Source organism: Tamandua tetradactyla, chromosome 16, assembly GCF_023851605.1.
Source record: "Tamandua tetradactyla isolate mTamTet1 chromosome 16, mTamTet1.pri, whole genome shotgun sequence".
NCBI classification, from domain to species: Eukaryota; Metazoa; Chordata; class Mammalia; order Pilosa; family Myrmecophagidae; genus Tamandua; species Tamandua tetradactyla.
In genome coordinates, this window is record NC_135342.1 from 75,967,833 (window position 1) to 75,973,832 (window position 6,000).

A 6,000-nucleotide genomic window follows, 5' to 3' on the forward strand; every position below is an offset into this window, starting at 1 on the left:
GGTGCGCCCCGCAACAGTATAACTGGTATCATTACAGGAAAAGGGAAATTCGGACACAGAGATCCATACAAAGAGAGAAGAAGGCCAGGCGAAGACGGAGACAGAGATTGGAGTGATGCTTCCAAAAGCCAAGGAACACCTGGTGCCACCAGAGGCTGGAAGAGGCCAGAAAGGATCCTCTCCTCGAGCCTTCAGAGGGAGCGTGGCCTTTCCAACGCCTTGATTCAGACTTCTAGCCTATAGATTTGTGAGTGAGTACATCTCTGCTGTTTTAAGCCCCCCACTTGGTAATTTGTTATGGCAGCCCTTGGAAACTAATAAACACCCCATTCCCTCCAATAACACAGAACCACTGTGTGGCAGCTGTGCTGGGTTATGCCTCTGAAACTTTGCACACCCTGCTCCCCTTTGTAATGTCACTCTCCCCATCTTCTCTATTCGACAGTTCCTGACTGAGATCCTTTGAGCCTCAAGCACTGCTCCCGTCTGGAAGCCTTCTGTGAGGTGGAGAATTTTCCACTGGTTCCTCCCACCCACCATGGGGGGCTGTTACCTCTGACATGGAGCTGCTCCCCCTGGACAGGTGAGACTCTGTATCTATGGAACAGATGAATGAACTGAATAAATGAGTGAATGAATGAACAAATGGACAAGTTAGCATTCTAACCATTGTCAGCCACGGGCCTCTCTGATGCTCATACCCTGTAAACTGACCTGTCATGCTGGTCCTCACTCTCTGTCCACCCTCCACAGGTAAAGGCCATCGTAGCAGCTCTCCCTCTAGCTCAACACAGTCCATAGAACTTTCTGGGGTGATGGGAATGGTCTGTCTAGTGGGACAGCCAGCAGTCACGTGTGGAAACGGAGCCCTGGAAATGGGGCCAGAGCACCCAAGGAACTGAATTATAATTTAATCAAATCATGATCAGCTTATGATTAAATTTAAATAGGCACATGGGACTAGTACAGCTAAGCTCTTACATTAATGCCATCGTTTGACATCACCTCTTGACTTAGGACACCACTGCCTACAACATAAAGTCCCAGTTCTTATAAATCCCTCTGTGCCTCACCCTCATCTGTAAATGGGACTGAAACGCCCACACCCAGGATTATTGTCAGGAGGCCACGACTCATAAGTACAAAAGGCTTAGAGCATCTGGCACTTAGGGAGCTCTCCATAAATCTCACCTATAATTATCATTCCCTCTCTCTACATCCCTGGCAGAGCCAACCAGCTTCTTTGCCCTCCCCATCCCCCATTGCTCAGCTCTGTGCCATCGTCCACACTGGTCCTGCCGCCTAGAAAGGCCTCCTCCTCCTCTTTGTCCATCCAAATCCTCCCCACCTTATAGGGCTTGGCTGTACGTCTCCTCCTCCAGGAAGCCTTCCTCCCAAACCCTCCCAGCATGAGCACTCTCTCCTTCCTCTGAACTCTTGCGATGCTTCCTATCTGTGCCTGTTAGAGAACAGTTATGGGGGACAATGAGTTATCACTTACTGTGTACTTGTCTTCACTCCACATCCAGGTTAGAAGAAACTTGACACCTGACCCAAGGCCCTTGGTGTCACTTCTTGTTTCAGGGATGGGCCAAAGCTTCCTGCATTGTAATTGCTCACGGCAATTAATTATCATATTGGCAGATCTTTCCAGCTCTTCTCTCTTCCCCGAGAAAAGACAGGAAAAGGAACAAGCTGTGAGCTTCTATTATATTCTAAGCACCATGACAACCATGCTCACAGAGCTTATATTCTTTAATTTAAACTTTGCACCCACCAAGCAGATCTTATGACCCCTATTTTAGAGATTAGAAAACTGAGGGTCCGAGATTTAAGTAAGTGGCTGGAGAACACTCAGGAAGTGGAAGAGCTGAGGCTCACAACCTAATGGGCCTGCTGGCATAGCTAGTCTCCAAAAGTCACCCCCAAAGAATGACATGGTCCAGAGCCCAGTACTCATGCACTTATGTAGCCCCTCCCCATTGAATCTTGGGGGCCCTGTGGCTTGTGTTAACCAGCAGAATGCAAAGGAAGTTGAACTCTGCGAGTTCTGCTGTTAGCCTGGAAGGAGACTGGTAGCTTCTGCTTTCTCTCTCTTGAGATACTCACTTTCGGGAGCCCTTGGGTGCTATGTAAGAAGTCTGGCTACCCTGCTGGAGAGCTCCCATGGAGAGTCTCAAGAGGGAGGTTGTGAGATTCCAGGAGAAGGAGTAAGGTCAGGCCCAGCCCCCTCAGCATCCTAGCCAGCCACCACCCATCTTGCAGCCATATTAGGGATACTGAGCTCTAAGAGTAGAAGAAACACCCAGCTGAGCCCAGTCAACCAGCAGAACTGGGAGGGGTATTAAAAATGGTGGTTGCTTCAAGTCAGTAAGTTTTGGAGTCATTGATTACACAGCCATAAATAACTGAAATGCTTGTGTAAGGTCTACTACTTCCTTCTACCTTCCCAGTGCCCTTATTCTCTCAGGCACTGGCCAGTTCCCAATCCTATTTTAAAACAGTGAATACAGGATAGAAACTGCCAATGGGATATCCACTTTTGCTCTCATATCTACTTCTATTTCCCATCTGGCAGCTCACAAAAGTGGAAGGTGTGGCCACGCAGTGGGGAAGAACATGCACTGATTCATTGCATGGCCTTGATCGAGGGACTTAATATCTCTGAGTAAGGTTGCCAGTGACCCCCTTGCAGGGACATAGAGGAGTAGAGGAAGGACTGCTAATGAAATGCATGGCACAGTGCTTGGCTCAGGGCAAGCATCCAGGGACTAGAGGCTATCACAGGCTGGAGCAGATCAGGCCTGGAACCAGCTCCTACTGGGGACAAGTCCTTTGTCCTGCTCTTACCTTGTTATCTAAAATGTAGGAAGCAGGGGTCAGGCCTCCAGGGAGCCAGAATGAGCCCAGAACTACTTGGAAGAGTGAAGCCTCTGCTTCTTGTCATTTCTGTTTATAAAACGGGAGGACAGATGCTTAGCCGGAAAGCATTCCATTAATCACTGCAGGAGCCCTAATGCTTTTGGGAAATGCATGTCCACCCTCTGCCCTTGAACAAAAGGAACAGGATGGGAGCCCAAGAAGGCAGAGTCTGAGTCTCATTCACACCTCTATATCCCCAGTTGACACATAGTAGATGTATGAGCCAAGAAGTTACAGAATTTTTTTTCTGTTTTGTTTACCGCTTTATTTCCAGTGCACAATAGTTGCTCAGTAAATATATGTTGAATGAATGAATGCACGCATTTAAGATACTCTACGTTGCCATCTATCTCACACCATCCCCTTCTTTTTCCTTGCTCATGGGATCCCAATGGTTCAGAGGCAATGCAGCAGCCTGGGGAGACTTGCAATTGGTTTATGGAAATCAAGACACTCCTGTTCCTTTTTGCCATGGGTTGGGTTGGCGGGGGTGTGGGGGGAGGCACGTCACACAGTTCAGCCAACGAGCTATAAGAGAAAGTCTGCTCAGAAGGTTCTGGGGAAAAAAAAGAGGCGCAAGAAGAAAACTCCTCAGTCCCCACCTTACCTCCCTGTTTTGGCAATTATCAAGGATGTAATTCCTGGACCAGAGGCAAACGTTTGTAACCAAAACTGAACAAGCCCAAGGATAGGGACAAGCAAGTCCTCCTCTGAGGATGATGGTCTGGAAGGATGAACTTGGCCCTGACTTGATGGCCCAGTGGAGCTTCTGAGCAACCCGGGACCCCCACCCCCAGATGACTTGATATCTAGGATAAATGCACATCCTTGGGGTTTCACTAGACATTCTGTTACTTGCAGCCAAAGTGTCATCTCTTAACTCATTGTACCTTAATAATATCTATTGTTATCATCAACTTAACATCACCGCCATCAAAACACCTTTACTTACAGTGTTAACTGTCTGTGGGGTGCAATTGGGTCCTCAGTATTATATAAAAGGCAATGATATCAACATAAGACTGTCCCTCTCAGGGCCATGCCTCCATTGATACATATGACCATTAATTCATCCAATAAAAATCTGACAAACATCCTGTATGCATCAGGAGCTGTATAGAATTGTCACAGAGTATGTACGTTGCAGTCAGGCCATTTGGCTTTGATTTCCAACTCCGTCTCTTAGTAGCTGTCTGATTTACAGCAAGCAAGCTATCTTCTCCGAGTTTCCTCCTCTCTAGAAGGGTGATTAGAAGACCCAACTCATGGGATTATTGTAAACCCAGAGCAAGCTGAAACATGTAAAATACTTAGCGGTTGAAATGCCAGTGATCAATGAAAGGGAGGGGTAAGGAGTATGGTATGTATAAATTTTTTTCCTGTTTTCATTTTATTTCTTTTTCTGAATAGATGCAAATGTTCCAAGAAATGATTATGATGATGAATATGCAACTATGTGATGATATTGTGAATTACTGATTATATATGTAGAATGGAATGATCAAAATAGGAATGTTTGCATTTTCTTTGTGTTTTTTGGTATTTAAAAAAACAATAATAAAATAAAATACTCAGCAGACTCAGAGAGTGTTCAATGAACTGGGCCATTGCTTTTCTCAATTTGCAAAAATGAAGAAGAAATGATGACACGGTGTGACTGTTTGGAGATGTTATGCACTCCAGATCTTCTCAAAGCTAATCCATTCATTCCTGTGGGTGTAGACCTATTATGGGTTGGACCTTTTGACTAGTTTATTTCTACTGAGGCAAGCCCCAGGTGGGTCTTAATCCTCTTCCTAGGGTCCTTTATAAGAGGATGAGAAAAGAGGGAAAGACAGAGAAGCTGAGAGAGAAAAAGAAACAGAAGCCAAGAAAGGAAGCCACAGATGGAGAAGCTAGAAGCTGGAAGCAGTGAAACTGGGGAGAGAAGACCTGCCACATGCTTTGCCTTGTGGCAGAGTTGCTGAGGATGCCGGCACCTGTCTTCAGAGTCCAGGTACCATCCTGTTGATGCCTTAATTTGGACATTTTCATGGCCTTGGTACTGTAAGCATCTAAGTTAATAAATCCCCATCGTAAAAGCCAACCCTTCTCTGGTATATTGCATTTTGGCAACTTCAGCAAACTAAAAGGCACAGTCATGTCTTCACTTATAAAATGTCATCATAATCCTCCCAACAAACCCTGTGAGTATTGCCATCCCCGTTTGCAGATGAGAAAAGTGAGGTTCAGAGGGATCGTGTGACAATAGCCTCAGTGTGACTAAATCACACGGTCTTCTGAGCTCTTGGCCCTGTGCTTGCAGTCTGCTCCCTAGCTGTCTTGCAGTTTTTTCCGAGCCCTTAGTGTGGGCCCGACATTTTCATTTAATCCTCACAAGAACATGGCTCTCATAACCTAGAAATAAATAAATCTGAAGTGGATATACAAGTTTAGACCAGACAGCAGAAAATAAAACAGGCAAGTTATGGGGCTCAATGGAAATGTGGGTCTAAAGAAAAGTGCCTTAAAACGGGGTGGGAAATAACATCGACGGAGAACTATTTAGAGCCAGGCTCCCCGCTAGACCCTTGACTTTGCCTTGAGACCCCGAGGTCATTACACCCCCAGTTTACAGTTCAGGGGATGGAGGCTCAAGAGGGTAAGTAACGTGCCCCAAACAAACAGGAAAGGGAGAGCTGGAATTTGAATCTAGTATCAACGCCAACATGTAGCCTCTTTGCCTCGCACCAGAGCTTCTCAACTCCTGCTGCCCATATTAGAATCATCTGGAGGTAATTCCAAATCAGTGGTGCTGGAGTGGTCCCCAGCACGGGCATTTCAAAAACTCTCAACCAGGTCATTCGAGTGCTCAGCCGAGGCTGGCAGCACAGCCCCTAGCTCACTCTGCCCTCAGGAAGAAACAGCTCTGAGTCCTTGGAACAAAGTCTCAGCCCAGATGGAAAAACCCAGATCCAGCCACCTTATTTAAAGTTTGGCCCCACACCCTTAGCTTAGTCTACCCACAGAGAGAATGAGAGGGGATTTTTTTCTTCCTTTAAGAAACAATTGTTCACTAACTCATCACCCAAAATTTTT